The following is a 17,925-nucleotide window of genomic DNA, read 5'->3' on the forward strand; positions in this document are numbered from 1 at the left end:
GATGTGATGTCTCACTGTGGTTTTAATTTGCATTTCCCTAATAATTAGTAATGTTGAACACCTTTTCATGTGCCTGTTGGCCATCTGTATGTCTTTTTGGGAAAAAATGCCTATTCAGCTCCTCTGCCCATTTTTAATCAGGTTGTTTGTTTTTCTGTGGCTGAGTTATATGCATTCTTTATTCTCTGCATTCCTTTTATCATTGTTTAATTGTACTTAGCACTCCCTAGCATGCTACATAGTTTAGTTATTATCTTTATCGTTTATCGTTCGTGTTTCGAAACCGAAAATGAAGCCTCATGAAATGCAGATTTTGTCTATTTGGTTCACTAATAAATGACAAGCATCTATAATGGGCTGGGTTACTTAGCAGGTGCTTAATAAATTTGTTAAAGGTGTTAATATTTACTAAGTTCCACTTTTACACTGATTGAGAATTTGCCTCCCTGCTATCCTGAAAAACTGACTCCTATTTTGCCCTCTAAAAGAACACAGGGAAAGCTTGCTCTGAGTTTCTCAGGATAACCCCTGGCCAGAGAGTGTACGTGGCTTTTCCCACATACAAATCAGATGCATTTTGCCTGGAACTTTTCATTTATTCCAATGGTGTCTATAATTTTATCCCAGGCCTACCTTGCCATACTTAAGGTAAGCAGTGATGTTTTCCTAACTTTATGATCAATACACAGGCTTGTGTTCATGAATATGATTATGATTTTTGATCCATTAATCTCTGGTCATTATCACCAAAGCCAGGAAGGACTGAACTATTTGAATAGTTTTGCCCAATTGTTGAGGCCATCAGAGACAAGTAGGCCCCAAATAACATTAAATCCAAGGGCATTTGCAAAAACCTTGTGAGTCAATATTTTACAGCTCATATTTCCTTCTTCTCCTTCTGTAACTGATTTATGTAGTCAAGTTCCCTGTGAGTTGAAAGCTTACACCTAGCTGAAAATGACCCACGTGTAGAATCTTGGGCTTTGCCCAGAATATCTCAAGAGAACATAGAGGTTGAGTTGAAATACCAGAAACAATTTAACTCATTATCAACTCAACCAGTAACAGGCATGTCTGGGAAGGAAGCCGCCTAAACTGCATGTGGCCTGTACCAGACCATTAAAGGCTGTTCATGCCCAGAATGTGTTTGCATCCCCAATATGTCAAAGGTCCCTTTGAGGAACTTAACTATTTGAAATATTATTTATATGTCACACATCCCAGTGTCTTAATTTGGGAATACAGGATAGAGTTCTGAAGGAGAAGTAACTGAAAGCTCTTGCTAGAGAAAATGATGGTGCTAACTCTATTGCATCAAATATATATTTACAAATATTTACAAATTATAAACCTCAAAGTAGCCTGGATAGTCATACTATCTATGAAGAAATAATTGCTTAATATAGACTGAAGAGTGTTCTATCATATTATATCAGACTCATAGAAAGAGCAATGCCATTTCCACCTCTGAGCATTGTGAACTTATTTCCAGAATATTCTTATAACAAAAATCATTTAAGTTTTAGAGGTCTTTTACTTTTCAGTTGACACAGTATTTCCAAATATATAGTTTCAGTAGTCTCATGGAGATGATTTCATCTTTGTTTTGCGGCTGAAGATAATGAAAGTTACAAAGTGAAAGAACTTGCCTAAGACCAAATACCCAGTCTGTAGCACACACAGTCTTGTTGTTCTTGGTCCAGTATGCCTTCCTCCATACCCAGGTGCCTTCATATGCAAGTCTACAGTAGAGTTCTGGAGGGAAGAGGTTTCTGGAAGTTCTTGCTAAAGGAGGTGAAGATGATAAACTCTACTACAGCAAATAATACTTATTTCCATATCTGCCTTTCCTATTAGATGGTAATTCTTCTTAAAGACAATACATTAAATCTGCGTTCCCCCATACCTTGCACAGTATCTAGAATGTAGTCAGTACTAGAAAGATTGAATTTAAAAAGGCTTAATGAGTACAAATGTCATACTCTCTCAGGTACACCGTGTCCTGTCACTAAGAGCAGAGACCCGTCTCCAGACCTGGGAAAATGTTACAAGGTACATGGGAACTGAGTTCATTCATTTAAAAATAAACTACTTACTGAGCATCTACTGTGTGCCAGGCACTGTGTTAGGCAAAAGGCATAGTACTGCAGAAGACAGACATGGTGCCTATACTCATAAGAGCATCCAGAGACTTGGAGCTGAGCCTTTAACTCTTGTTATAAAGTATGGACCAGTGATTCTCAAACTTGAATGTGTGTACGAATTGCCCAGGGACCTGGCATTCTGATTCAGTAGGTCTGGGGTGGGCCCAAGAGTCTACATTGCTCACAGACTTCCAGTTGATGCTGATTATGCTGGTCCCAGGCTCACCCCTTGAGTAGCAAGGACCAATGTTATAAAATTTTATTCTCTTGAAACTCTGTCCTGTATTACTTTCCCTGCAAGATTTCCCCAGTATTACTTGTTCATGTGTGTGTGTTTAGTTCTATGCAATTTTGTCACATATGTAGGTTTGTAGATTCACCATCACAGTAAACATACAGAACAGTCTTATCACTGCCAACACCCCATCCCACAACATTGCTCACCTCTGGCAACCGCTAATCTGTCATCTATCTCTACAATTTTGTCATTTCGAAAATGTTATATAAATAGAATCATACAGCACATAACCTTTTGAGATTGGTGCTTTCACTCTGTGTACTTTTCTTTTTGCCTGTATCGATAGGTCATTCCTTTCTATTTGAGAGAAGTGTTCCATGGGATGAAAGTACCACAGTTAGTTTAACCCGTCACCACTTGAAGGATATCTGGGTTTTGTCCATTTTCAATTATTACAAATAAAACTGCTCTGAACCTTTCTGTACAGATTTTTGTGTGAACATAAGTTTTCATTTCTTTGGGATGAATAACCAAGATTGCAACTGCAGGGCAATATGGCAGTCTCATGTTTAGATTTATAAGAAAGTGCCAAATTGTTGCCCAGAGGGGCTGTAAAATTTTATATTCCCACTAGCAAAGTTTGAGTGTTCCAGTTTCTTTTCATCATTGTCAGCATTTGGTGCTGTCACTATTTTTTTTTAATATTAATGCACACTTCTTTTTATTGTATTAAAATCAGGCAATGGTCTGAAAAATGAAAAGGCTGCTTATGGAATACTGTTATGTTCAACTTTACTTACAGGACGTTAAGTCCTTAGAACTAAGGTTTTCCCCAGAAAAAAGATTAATGGCAACATCAGCTGCTTTTCAGACTTGATGGTTGCTGCTTCTAAAGGTGGTTTTACACAAACACTAAAAAAAAAACCAAACAAACCCTTAGAATACAATGAATTGCTTTTATTTTGGTATGCATCCACATCTCAGCATTTAGTGGTCCTGAACAGAAAAGTGGAAAAACGCAGCAATTTGCCAGGAAGTCAAGCCCACCAATTTTGGGGATCCACTTGGGGTGCAAACAAGTTCTTTCTTATCCCTGCTGAGGGCCGTGAGAAGCAGCAGCACTGAAACCAAAGTATGCACTGAATCTAAGGTTCTTTTTGTTCCAGTTGTCAGATTCCAAACTAGACCCAAATGGATTGCAAGGATGATCCAATGAGAGCCCTGTTTAAAACTTCTTCAAATTTTAACAGCAAAAGCAATTACAGGAAAAGAAAACAATTCATTCAGAGGGATTGTGTGTGCCTACAAGTGTCTTCTGTGGCCTTTCTCCAAGTTTAACCACCAAGGACTTCGAGAGCTGGCAGGTCTGTGACCCTGGTGACTGTTCTTTTCACCTTATCAAAACCTGAGCTAAAAAAATGCATCAGCTGATGACGACAGCAGAGGGTGGCAGGGCTGAGCACCCAACATTCATTTCCCAGGCTGGTGGAGAGTAAAAAGTGTGGTTCCAAAACTAAATGAGGGAGGTCAGAGACACTTTCCAACCTTACCTGATGGCTTCTGGCCAAAGCAAGGAAGTGTCATGGAAAGTGCTGGGTGGTGATGGTGCAAAAAGGGACTTGAGGAGGAGGAAGGACAAAGCAGCACCCTCGATTAAGGTGGAGGGAGAAGATATGGGGAAAGCCCTGAATTCCTCACCGAAGGCCAATTTCAGAGGGGAGCCGAGGGGGTTACAATCTATGCTTCACCAAGGGTGGTAGTGGAGAGTGGGAAGAGGATGGTGGCTTGGAAGGGGGGCACCATTTAAGACTTAAAGAAAGAAACCAGGGGTGCAGACGAAGCACCCCACACACACCCAGCAGTAGTCCCACAGGCTGTGACCTGAAACCCTCACATCTACTCTAAGAAGCCACCCCCAGCTGGAGGGCTGTTGCAGGGAGGGAGGAGGCAGGGGGAGGGAAAGGGGAGAAGGCAGAGATCCCAGGCCATGTAATCAGCAGCAAGGTGATGGCGTGATGTGTCTTTTCACAGTTGAGTTAGATGTGCCCCACCGGTTATGATGGGAATCGATTTAAATACACTTTCTTGACCCCAGAAGTTCATATGTGGATAGTGGTTACACTTGACAGGATGATTTGTTATGGCACAACTTATATATTTCAAATGGACAAAAAAATTAGTATCACATTTACAGTATCTTAAGATAAACTGCCTTTGAATGGGAGTTTCCTTTCCAGTACTTTGAGGTATACAAGATGTATCTAGAAAATTTACTACTGTGGAAAATGAAGACTGTTTAAATCAAATGGGGGTTAAGGGAGGGCTGGTGGTTTTTCTTTTTGAATCACTGCTGTAACACTGTCCTTCAGGCGGCTGAGGGAGTTTCATATTATCTTTAGACATCATTAGGCACTGAAGCTCTTGCAGGACAACTTTGATGCTATATGAATTCTGCCATTCTGCTAGCACTGATTTGGCTCTTGGGTCCACCACTCCATTAGAACTATTAACTCCATTCATATTAATTTTTGTTACAAATCTTACAAAGGGGGGTGCTTCTAGGTATTTAGCTCCACATTCTATTTTAAGGCTGTATATTTGGTTTTCATAAATTGTTCTTGGGGGCTCAATTATCACCCCTGTCCATCTTGTGTCATGTCTTCATCTTCTAGACCCCAGATAATTGTACCATCTCCTACTCCTTTCTGGCCTTTGCTGAGTTCTTCCAGCAGTTGGAGATTGCAAGGGACTTTTAGTCGCGAGCCTGCAGTGGCTGCCATCTTGTGTTGCTGTCGCTCCTTCACTATCTTTTTTTTTAATTTTAGGAATTCTAATAGACATGTAGTGATATCTCAGAGTGGTTTTAATTTGCATTTCCCTAATGGCTAATGACGTCAAACATCTTTTTTATGCTTCTTTGTCATCTGAATATTATCTTTGGTTAAGTGTCTGTTTATGTTTTATCCCAGTTTCTAATTGGATTTTTCCTTTGTTGTTTCCATTGAGTTTTAAGAGTTCTTCATATGTTCTGGATACTACTACTTTGTCATATTCTTCTTTAGAAATATTTTCTCCAAGTCTTAAGCTTGTATTTTATCTTCTTCACAGGGTCTTTTGCAGAGCAAAAGTTTATAATTTTAGTGAGGTCCAATTTATCATTTTTTCCTTTTATGGATTATGCTTTGGTTATCAAGTTTAACAACTGTTCACCTAGACCTGATCCCAAAGATTTTCTCCTAGTATTTCTTTTCTCATAAAGGTTTTATAGTTTTAAGTTTTACATTTAAATGCATGAACATTTTGACTTTTTTTTTTTTTTTTGGTATAAGGTGTGAGATTTAGATCGGAGTTTATTACACCTGTTGAGGTGTAGCATGAGGTCCAGGTGGGGGTTATGTTCAGTTTCCCACTGGACCCGACCAGCATCACCCTTACAAAAGAAGAAGAGAGCACTTACACCTCACTGCAGACAGTTGAGGTGGAAGTTCAGCCAGCCCTTCCCTCTGCTGACATCTTCCCAGCAGATGTGTGACACTGACTTTCACTGCCTCGTTGATGCTGAGTGAATGTGGAAGCTCAGCTTCCCGCTGGACCCCACTGACACTACATGAGGAGAGGGAAACAGAGTGTCTCCCAGCTCCACCTCTCATCACCTCATCTACCTCATTGCTCCTGGTGGGGGGAGTTGAGAATCTGCTCCCCACTGTGTTCCACAGACACAGGGAAAGGACTGCAAAGCCTAGTGGGGACTAGCTCTGCCTCATACCACCTCATTTCTTCCAGGAAGATGTGGAGAGTCTGTTCACTGCTGGATCCCACTGACACCATCCTGGGGGGGAGGGAGAATGGTAATAACGCCTGCTTCTGGCCGGTGGGGGAATGGAAGATCAGATCTCCACTCAGCTTCGCCAGTACTCTTCCTGTAGGGGAATTGGTGCACAGCCTGCCTATGCTGGGCAGAGGATAGATGACCAGCACCCACCTCAGCCCTGCCAACTCCACTGGGCAGGGGAATCAGAGGGCTGCCACCTCTCTGTGGTGCAGGGGGGAGTGGCAGAGTGAAAAATCTGCTTGTGCTTGGCTTCAGTGGAACTTTGGGGAAGGGGTACAGTTTTTCCAATGTTGCATTTATTCTGCGCTGGCTTCAGTGGAACTTTGGGGAAGGGGTACAGTTTTTCCAATGTTCCATTTATTTTGCACTGGAGTAGGGTAGCTATTGCCGAAATGGATTCTGTTGTTAAGGTACCCATTTTCTGGGCCTTTAGCTAGGGAAAGCAGGTTTTTGTTTTGTTTTGATTTGTTTTAATCTGTGCTTGTTGGCAGTTCTGTGTTGGAAGCTTTTGTAGCATCCTGTCACAAAGATGTATGGAAGTGATAAAAAAAACCCAGGAAACTCACTGCCATGTTGTTCCTCAAGCCCCCTGCAATCTAAACCTACAAATAACAGACCGCTCTGGGAAGGAATTGGCTTCCTCTGGATTGTGACTGAGGACTGACCCCTTTTCTCAGCCCTGGATATTACGTTCTCTGAACCCTGAGGGCCCAGTCACATGACGCTTTCTTGGTTTCCCATTAAATTGCTCTTTAATAATGATTGAAAGGAACAAGGCTTCAATTCTGAGAGCGACCCTGGTGGCTTCAAGTCTCAAGAAGTGCTATCGGCATCTGGGGGGTTACATGGGATGACAGCAAAGGAAGCTCTGGCCTTCCTCCTTGTAGCTTGATCACATCTGGAAAAAAAAAAAAAGAGACCTCCTGGCTTCTCTCTCTGCTTCTGAATGTGGTCTTTGCTTATACCCTTCCAAGTCTAACATGCCTCATGTTCCTAATTACTTAGCTTATATTTTCAAATGCTCAGCTCCAGAAAGGTCCTGGCAATTGATGGTGGGACTTCATAGAATTTATTCCTAACTTCTGCCCCTCAGTTCATGTCCTCTCTGCCCACCCTAAGGATAACTCAGAGTGCCCCAAGTTTCATGACACTGTGCATTTTTAACATCTTTTCATGAAATAGAGGAATGTGGCAGACTTGCAGAAATATGTGACAAGCTTTGGTGTTTAAAACACCTTTAAAAACACTTTTAAGATTCATACTAAGACTTTATTAATAAATAGTTATAACTCAGAGCTTACATGTAAATTTCTCAAATGTATTTTAGTTATAGAAAGTATAAGTTCTCACTCTGTATCAAATATAATGCAGAATCATTAAAGACACAAGTAAATCAACCCAAGTCATCTAGACTTAATAGTAAAATCCAAACACCAATGCCCTTTATAATGGGAAATCTGAAATATTTTCTGTTTATGAAATGATATTATATTTTCTAACTGCACTTGGAGATGAGGGCCCAAAAGGTCACACAATCCAGACTTCATTTGGAGATGAGGAAGCAGGCTCAGAGACGGTAAGTGGCTTGTCCAAGATCACAAACCCAATTAATTCTGAATTACAATTCATATCTCTTAACTCTTGGACCAATATTATTTTCATTACATCAGTGGTTCTTACATTTTAGGGTGCATTAGAATCACCTAGAGGGCATGTTTTAAAACAGACTGCTGGGTCCCACCCTCAGAGTTTCTGATTGAGTTTTCAGAGTGGGACCTGAAGATTTGCATTTCATACCAGATCCCACAAAGCTGCTCATGCTGCTGGTCTCAGGGACCACTTTTGAGAACCACTGAATTGCAGCATTTTCCTCTATTTCTATTCTATTTTACTTCAATGAACATCTTTAACTTTATATTTTGGATAATTTTGAAAATACACAAAAGTGGACCCAAGACTATGTATAAGGAACTCATAAATCCATTGAACACCAACAACCATCCAACAATAGCCAATCTAAAGAACTTCTTAACATACCACTTTATTTTTTATGCATTCTTCTCTTGGGGACAGGTATTCTTAGATGTCCAAAATGTCTAATGAGAACAAGGTCTTGTATTGTTACTCTAGTATTTTTCATTTTGTGGTTTTATTTAATGTAGATTATCTTTACAACTTTACGAAAAGGTAGAGACAGTTGTTTACCAGCTTCTTTATTACAATGAAGGAAAAGGAGGCTCACATGCTTCTTAAGTGATTCACCCAGGACTCATACGGAAGTCTGACTCCAGAATTTACCTTGTTGATCATCATCATTCAGTTGCATTAATTAAAGCCAAACTCATCTGATTTAAGGCAAAAGCACTCTCTTAGTCCATTCAGGCTGCTGTAACAGAATGCCATATGCTGGGTGGTTTAAACAACATTTATTCTCACAGTTCTGGAGACTGGAAGGTCCCAGATCAAGGCTCTGGCAGATTCGTTGTCTTGTGAGAGCCTATTTCTTGGCTCATAGACAGCCATTTTGCTGTCTCAAATGGTAGAAGGATGAGGGATCCCTCTAGAATCTCTTTTATAAGGGTACTAATCCCATTCATGAGGGTTCTACCCTCACGACCTAATCACCTCCCAAAGGCCCTACTTCCAAATACCATCATACTGGGGATTAGGATTTCAACATACGAATTTTGGGAGGATGCAAACATTCAGTCTTTAGCAAGCACAAAACTGGCTGCACTTATTTCTATATATGTAGCCAGTAACAGTGACACAATGTTAGTACTTGTGGGCAAATGTTAAGTGGTTAGTGGCCCAGTAAGATTCAGACCTTCTGGTGGAGTGGAGGTGGCTGTATTTTCAGTCAAACTTCCAGTGACATTAATTGCCATAAGGATTTCAACATCACCACCTGATTCAATGTTCATGCTAGAGGATGGAGTTCTTCATTTATGACCTAAGTCTCACTGAGACTGTCTCTTGCTTTCAGAAATGTGGATAGTCTTTGCCATTTATGTGCCTCCAACAAACTGTGAAGTTTAATGAACTATCAAGAGCTTTTTAGATGAATATTCATATATAGTACCATGTGTCTCTAAATAGTTCTCTATATTATACATTTATGAGTAATTCATATGCAGTTATGATCCAGTACTCAGAAATATAAAAGTATAAAATACCTACATGTGTCAAATAAAATGCCACTTAACATTGGCATCTTATGAAATTTTATCCTAAACTCTAAACCCTTACACTGCTCTAACAGTTATCACCTTTTGAGATATAACTGATATACGTAGTGTGATAATGTACCTCTCTGATTATTTGTGACAGACATTATACCCTGGACTTTCTATGATTAGCACAGAATAAAAAACAAAAAGAGAAAAGCTACCTGAGATGAAACTTGGCAGTTATAGTACTTTCTTATCACTGACCTGTGGCTTTTTAAAATGTGATTCTGGTTTCTTTTGTTCAAGTTTATTAATTTGGGATAATAATGAATAGTTTTAGGAAATTTTGTGAGTTGACAGCTGTTTTTATCTAAGATCTAGAAGAAAAATAAAAACATCTACTTTATGGTACTTTTTATATTAAAAGATTTGCATCCAACACAGATTGATTAGCATATGAAAAGTTGCTCAATATTATTAATCATCAGAATTGCAACTGCAAACCTCAATGAGATATCACCAGAATAGTTAAAATTAAAAGGACTGACAATGCCAAGTGTTGGCAAGGATGTAGAGTAACTGGAATTCTTTCACACTGCTGGTTGGAAATAAATTGGTAAAACCACTTTGGAAAAATGTTTAACAGCAATTGGCAAGGCTAAAATACAAATACCCTAGGATCCAGTAATTCCACTCTTGGCCACATACACAAACATAAATGTGTACACATGTACCAAAATGCATGGACAAAAAATGATCTTCCCAGCCAAAACCTGAGAACGACACAAACGTGCAACCATGGATGAATGGATAAATACATATGATATATTCATACAATGGGATATAACTCAGCAATAAAAAGAATACACTACCGATATATGCAAATACATGGATGAAACTCACATACATAGTATTGAGCAAAAGAAAGTCAAACACAAAAGAGGACAAACTGTATAATTCCTTTCATATCAAGTTCAAAAAAACAGCCAAAACTTTTGGGAGTATTAGCTAGGAGAGGGCACAAGGGAGCTTCCTGGAGTGCTAGATATGTTCTATATCTTGATGTCAGGTGCTGGTTTCATGGGTGTAAAAATCCATCAAGCTTACTATTATCTACCTGGAAAGGACTATCCTACAAAGGTACACAAGATAGGATGGTGCTCTTGACCTGAAGAGATTCCGGCTATGAAGACATCTGCTGAGGTGTTGCATTTTGCTTTTGCTAAAGTACTGCACCAGCCTCTGTTGCCCCAGATACAAAATGACACAGGGAATTAATTCCCAGGAATGAAGCTTAAGTCATGGGTTTTGTTTGTCTTTGGAATGCTTTTTCAGCACTGCCTTTCTGATCTTTGAAATGGAGCAAACCCTTGTTTCCTGGAATTAATTTTTACACCAGAGGACATTCTTGAATATCATTTTTCTTTTGAGAGGGGTCTGTCCTTCATATTGTGGTCATGACATCTTACTAAATGTATCATCTCTCCCAGTTAGAACAGACTGTTACAAGCCAGGTGCTACTCTTAGGATAGAGAGAGTAGCTGAATGGCTGAAACAAGGTAGAATATAAAAGATGTTTCATGTCCATGGAAGTGGTAGAGGCAGAAAATGAATTGGATTCCTTTAAGATGAATCTTTTATGGATCAGCAGATCTATTTGGAGTTACTTAAAAAGGAGTTATTTCATTAGCAACTAAATCTGATCTATGTCAGCAATAAGGCATCCTTAGGTCATTTATTTCAGTATAAGAAGTCACTGCAGAAGAAATGTGATTATTGACTATCTAAGATGGAGATAAATATTGAGGCAAAACTAAGACTTTTTTTACAGAATTATGGATATTACACTTGATTTTAAGCTTCATTTAATCAAAGCATTTGGCTATTATACTTTGGTGAGTAAGTTTATGATCAGGAAAGATGAAATAATTATTTTTTAAAGAACACTAAAGCTAACACATTTTTGCAAAGTTTTTAGCAATGATTTAAGTACATTGCTTAGAGCTATTATATAAGGAGTATGGGAAATGCTGGTTGCTCAACTGATTTTTGACAAAGATGCAAAAGCAATTAAATGGAGAAAAAGTTACCTTTTCAACAAATGATGCTGGAGCAATTGGACATCTACAGGCAAATATATAAAATGAACTTCAGCCTAAATCTCATACCATATACAAAAATTAACTCAAAATGGATTACAAATTTAAATATAAAATTTAAAACTATAAAACTTTTAGAAAAAACAAAGGAGAAAGCCTTTGGGATCTAAGGCTAAGCAAAGAGTTCCTAGACTTGACATGCTCAAGGACAGTCCATTAAAGAAATTCATTAAAGAAAATACTAATAGCAGATTTCATCAAATTTAGAAACTTTTGTTTTATAAAAACACTGTGTTAAGTGGATGAAAACACAAGCTACAGACTGAAAGAAAATAGTTGTAACCAAACCACATATCTGCCCACAGGATTACTATCTACAATATATTAAAACTCTCAAAACTCAACAGTAGGGCTTCCCTGGTGGCCCAGTGGTTAAGAATCCGCCTGCCAATGCAGGGGACATGAGTTCGATCCCTGGTCTGGGAAGATCCCACATGCCGCGGAGCAGCAAAGCCCGTGCGCCACAACTACTGAGCCTGCGCTCTAGAGCCCATGAGCCACAACTACTGAGCCCGCGTGCCACAACCACTGAAGCCCGTGTGCCTAGAGCCCGTGCTCCACAACAAGAGAAGCCACCACAATGAGAAGCCCGCACACCGCAACAAAGAGTAGCCCCCACTTGCCACAACTAGAGAAAGCCCGTGTGCAGCAACGAAAACCCAACGCAGCCAAAAGTAAATAAATAAATTTATTAAAAAAAACACAAACTCAACAGTAAAACAACAACCAGAAAAAAAAAATCTGACTAGAAAATGTTAAAAAGATATGAAGAGGCACTTCATGAAGAGGATATATAGAGGGAAAACAAGCATATGAAAAGATGTTCATCATGAGATGTTACAACAATGCAAATTAAAACCACAATGAGATACCACCATGCCTCGATCAGAATAGTTACAATTAAAAATATTGGCAACGATATTTCTAGAGAGGCTGTGGAGAAACCTGCTCATACAGATGTTGCTGGAGGAAATGTAAAACGGCACAGCCTTTCTGGAATCAATTTGGCAGTTTCCTATAAAACTAAACATACAACTGCCATACAGCTCAGCATTTGCACTGTTGGCTATTCATCCTAGAGAAATGAAAATTTTTGTTTTGCACACAAAAACCTATACATGAAAGTTCATAGTAGCTTTATTTGTAAGTCAAAACTGGAAACAACTCAGATGTTCTTCAACAGGAGAATGGTTACACAAACTATGGCACATCCCTACCATGGACTGCTACTCAACAATAAAAAGGAACAAATTGTTGATACAGTAGTCTGGATGAATCTCCAGAGAATTGTTCTGAGTGAAAAAAGCCAATACCCAAAGGTCACATACTGTATGATTCCATTTATATAATCTTCTTGAAAAGATGTAATTGTAGAAATAAATGGAGAATAGAATAGTGGTTGTCGAGTTTAAAAGAGATGGTAAGAATGAGAATGAGGTAAGCTTGGCCACTGAAGAGCAGCATGAGACATCTTTGTAATGATGGGATTAGTCTGTATCGATGTCAGTATCCTGGTTATGATATCATACTATAATTTTGTAAGATGTTACTGTTGGGGAAACTAAGCAAAATGTATATGTAATCTCTTCATTTTTACCACTACATGCGAATCTACCATTTCCTTAAAATCTTTTTTAAAGTTTATTTAAAAAAATCATATTCACAATGTGTCTGTAAATTGTGTCAGAAATTGCATTCAGAAATATTATGAATGAGTAATACTGAGATTCTCTTGGACGAAGATACCATAAATCTCCACTAAAAAGCATTTCTCTCATATATAGAAAAAGGACATTACATAGGTATTTGTTCTCTCTATGTCTGGTTTCACCACCTCACCCCAGATTGTCTGACCCTGGTGTGGTAAAAGTGGAGGCCATGAACCTTCTGTATCCCTTATCCATATCCTAGTATTCTTGTGCTTCTTCTTTAAACAGATTCAGAAGGAAATCCATCTGGTAAGCTCATTCAGAGTAAAGAATTAGTGCCTGAATTTTAAATGTAAAGAAGAAATCTGTCAGAAGGATCCAGGTATAATACATTAAACCCAAAGATATGCAATACAGACAGACATCCCCAGTGATACGAACAAGCCACTGGAATGGTATTAGTAAGCAACACACATCATAGCAGCTGCAATTTGTCTCTCTCTGTACAGTTACCTTATCTCTCTGTCTGAAGGCGGGACTTATTGATGGTTGTCATCATTTATTGATGCATACATTGCCGTCTCACAACTCCCAAATTTACCTAACTGAATATTTGGTACCAAAATAGATTCTCCCATCACAGTGCCAAATTCCTACGAAAGAATCTTATGGTTTTTTCCAAGGTCAGTTCCCTGCCCTTTATCCAGTTAACTATGGGGTCATGCAGGAGGATGAACATGGATATTGAGGACTTAGATCTAGAGTCCAGTGGCATTTAGCTTTTGAAAGCTATGATGCACTACACAAACAAATTGGTAAGAAGAGAATCACAGGCATGAATGAGGCACATAACTATAGATGAACCCTTTCTTGGAGTCTGAAAAATACCACTGCCTGGATAGCTTATACATGGAGTGGGGATGCCCTCACTATGTGTTGTATAGATGGCAAACGTTTCTGTATCAGTAGTAGGGGAAGAAAGTCATTCATCAGCCTCTGTTAGTATCTCCCCTGTACTCCCTCAACAGTCAATGTCAAGCACCTGACAACCATGCCTCACTGCAAACTTCTGCCTAAAGACTTTCTTTCACACAAGTGTAAGTTAATGCCCCTAGAAAGATAATGCTACTAGGGAACAGCCCTAAGCCATGACAAATGAGAAGCGGAGGATAAATACCAGACCTAACTCAAAGGAGGGGGGCAACTCTGAGATGTGTTCTGTTCTGGCTTCCAGACACATCCCCTACCCCCAGCAAAACTGAGCCACACTCGTACATATTACTAACCTCTAATAGCATGTATTTCCTGTGGCTTCCTCCCCTTCCTGTCTCCTGTCTCATTCCCCCAATGGCGCTTCCTGTCATCAATTACCAAATAAACTACCTGCCCTCAAGTTCCTAAGGTTTTCTTCTTTGGTATGCAATGTAAGACAGGGGCATAGGACATAAGTTGCCAAATGCTCATCTTCAGGGCTGGCATGATGGAGGGAAACAGGAGAGGCCAATAGTTGGCAAAGGTAAGAGAGAGAAGCAGGAGCCGTGAGAAAGCTTCAGGTCTACCATGGACCTGGCTGAGTTGAGTCAGGGTGCACAGTGTGAATACAGCTTGAACACTGGAGGAAGATCTGATCTTTGCAGAGAAGGAAAAAAGAAGCATTGGAGAAGAGGGGGCAACGTCCTCAGCTAGATCATGGCGCAAGATCAGTAACAGACAAGCTAAGTAAGACTCATCCCCTTGAAATCTTAGCAGATGGGAACACAAAGGGAGCAGGGCCTTGTTAGCTTCCGGGAGACACTGGATTCATGTGGTCAGTGACCTGAGGTCAGGGGAACCTTTGAGGTCCAGGGGTGTGAATTAATCCATCAATCATACAGTCATCCCTCCTCTCAGTATCCATAGGGGATTGGTTCTAGGACCCATTCCAGACACGAAAATCCAGGGATGCTCAAGTCCCAGAGATGGCCCTCCGGCCAGCCCTCCATATCTGCAGGTTCTGCATCCACAGATTCAACCAGCCATGAATCATAAACGTAGTAGAACCCGTGGGTGCAGAATGCCCAGAGGGCCGACTGTAGTCTTAGTTCATTTGACTAATTGCTAACCTCTCTAAGCATTAAAATGCAGCCATACCCACAGCCACATTAGATTACTGGCTAATGTTTTGCTTTAGATTAATGAGCTTTTTATAATACAGAAGAACTGTCTCCCTGTAGATATAATTTTAAATAAGGCCCTCAGTTTAAAAGCTCTATAAAACACAATATTTTAAGTCTTCACAACAGAGTTTTACTCAGGAACGTGTTAATTTATAAGCAGAGATATGAAGATCCAACAATTTGATATTCAGTGAGGATATGCTAACCCTGGCAGAAAAGGGCATAGCAAATTACTTAGCTAATCCTAAAATGTGGAGACCAAGTCTCTTCTCAGTGATAGCTGATGAGGAGGAACCAGTTCCAATATCCTTAACTAGTTGATTGAATTGGAAAATTTTACATAGCTCTTTAAATGTTAAGCATCTCCTAAAACAGAGCAAAATAATTTTAGTAACTGATTATCATCTATATGTGTAAAATTCTGGAAACTCCACAGCCATTTTCACTTGAAAGTGGTTGGATTTCCTTCATCAATTAATTTGGCAAAACTCGAATAGAATGTGTAGTTTAAAATTACCCCAGAAACACCAGGAAAAATGGCACACATTCTGTCATTGATGTATCCCCTTTTACTCTACAAACTTGTCAATGAAAGATAAATTATAAAAATAAAAAAAGAATCGAAGAACCTTAGATAAGATAAACATCTTCACAGACCAGAGACAAAACAGAAAGCTGGAATTATAAAGTGAGGCTGAAGATCCATATTCCGAAGCAGGCAGTGGGAGGTATAAATTCACCTCCTTTGGGAAAAGAAGGACTAGCGGTCTTCCATGTGAAATGGAAAAACAGAGTCAGCTTCACTGCATAAATGCAGGGGCTATAAGTCATAAAAGTAAGGTGAGAAAAATACTGACAACTGCTGCCTGGGGCTACAACTACATGAGGCTGCCAGGTAATGTAACCCTGAGGATATGGACATAGCCTCAGGACAGAGCTGCCTGTGGCTCACTAACCATTTCTGTATATTCTTCATACCCCTACCAGGGAGGAGGCCCAAGCCTTCATTATGAGAGCTGTTTCTCAACTAATGGCCCCAGGACATTCATGGAAGTAGCCTCACAACTTCTTGTCAGTGAGGAAGGAACCTAGAGAGAGAAAGAGAAAACAATGCAAAGCAAAAAAAAAAAAAAAAAAGAAAGTTTCCCTTAGATAAGCCTGTGATCTGGAACTCTAAAATGCATGAAGAAATCTAATGTTAAGGAAGAGCCAAAAAAAATAAACCTTAGAACAGGAGTTATTTTCTAATGATGTAAATGTTATGAAATAGACAAATGTTTTAAAATAAGCATGGTTGGGATACTCAAAGGTGTGAGGACCTAACATCCATAAAAAGAACAAGAAAATATTACACAAAAATTTACATACATAAAAGAAGGTGGGTGTAAAAAAGAATTAAATTGAAATATGGGAAACAAAAATATAATAAAAATAAAATTAATAGACAGGATAAACTCTAAACAGAACACCACTGAAAAGATTAATCCTGAATGATAGCACTGAACACTTCACCTACCACATAGTAAAAAGATAAAAGAGATACATGCAAGAGCAGTTAATATTCCCACAAGATCTATTGAGTTCTTTTACACTTAAACTTCACTAATCTCTTTGAAAACATGTCCTAGCATACAGACAATACAGACAATGGCATGAAAAGAATATTTGATATTAGCTGAGAATTTTCTGACATTGAAGAGAGACAAAAGTGTTCAAATCAGTAATGCACTTTGAGTACCAAGCAGAAGAGTAACAATAAAATAATAATAACAGAGACTTCCCTGGTGGCGCAGTGGTTAAGAATCCGCCTGCCAATGCAGGGGGACACGGGTTTGAGCCCTGGTCCGGGAAGATCCCACATGCCGTGGAGCAACTAAGCCCGTGTGCCTCAACTACTGAGCCTCTGCGCTCTAGAGCCCGTGAGCCACAACTACTGAGCCCACATGCCACAACTACTGAAGCCCATGCACCTAGAGCCCGTGCTCTGCAAGAAGAGAAGCCACCGCAATGAGAAGCCCAGGCACTGCAATGAAGAGTAGCCCCCGCTCTCCGCAACTAGAGAAAGCCCACGTGCAGTAACGAAGACCCAACACAGCCAAAAATAAATTAATTAAAAATAAATAAATGAATAAATGTTTAAAAAAATAATAATAATAGATCCACAGGTAGATACATAATAGAGAAATTTCAAGAAATCAAGGATAAAAGAAAAAATTTAAAAGCTAGAATAAAGAAAAATCAGTTTATCTAAATGGTAATGGCAATTTGACAGACAGTGTATTTCTCATTATCAACAAGAAAGGACAGAGAAAATGGAATAATAGCCTCAAAGTTCTGAGAGGAAAAACAATTACTATATGAACCCAGAGTTCTATACCCAGCAAATTGTAATTCAAAAGTAAGGGCAAAATGAAGACCTTTTTAGAAATAAAAAGACTAAATGATGTTGCCATAAACAAACCTTATAATATTGACTTTGGTTAGAAGGAAGACCCTAAATAAATGCCATTTTTTTCTTACTGCAAGTAAATTTCAGTAAGATATTTACAGGGAGATTAGATAAGTCTCAAAACTTTC

The 17,925-nt window shown here is 39.2% G+C and overlaps 1 pseudogene; it reads right to left on the reverse strand.

Annotated features, from left to right (window-relative positions):
- Positions 1-4,683: 4,683 nt before the first annotated feature.
- On the reverse strand, positions 4,684-5,162 carry LOC132357037 (ubiquitin-conjugating enzyme E2 variant 1-like; annotated as a pseudogene).
- Positions 5,163-17,925: the final 12,763 nt, after the last annotated feature.

This window comes from Balaenoptera ricei, chromosome X, assembly GCF_028023285.1.
Source record: "Balaenoptera ricei isolate mBalRic1 chromosome X, mBalRic1.hap2, whole genome shotgun sequence".
NCBI classification, from domain to species: domain Eukaryota; kingdom Metazoa; phylum Chordata; class Mammalia; order Artiodactyla; family Balaenopteridae; genus Balaenoptera; species Balaenoptera ricei.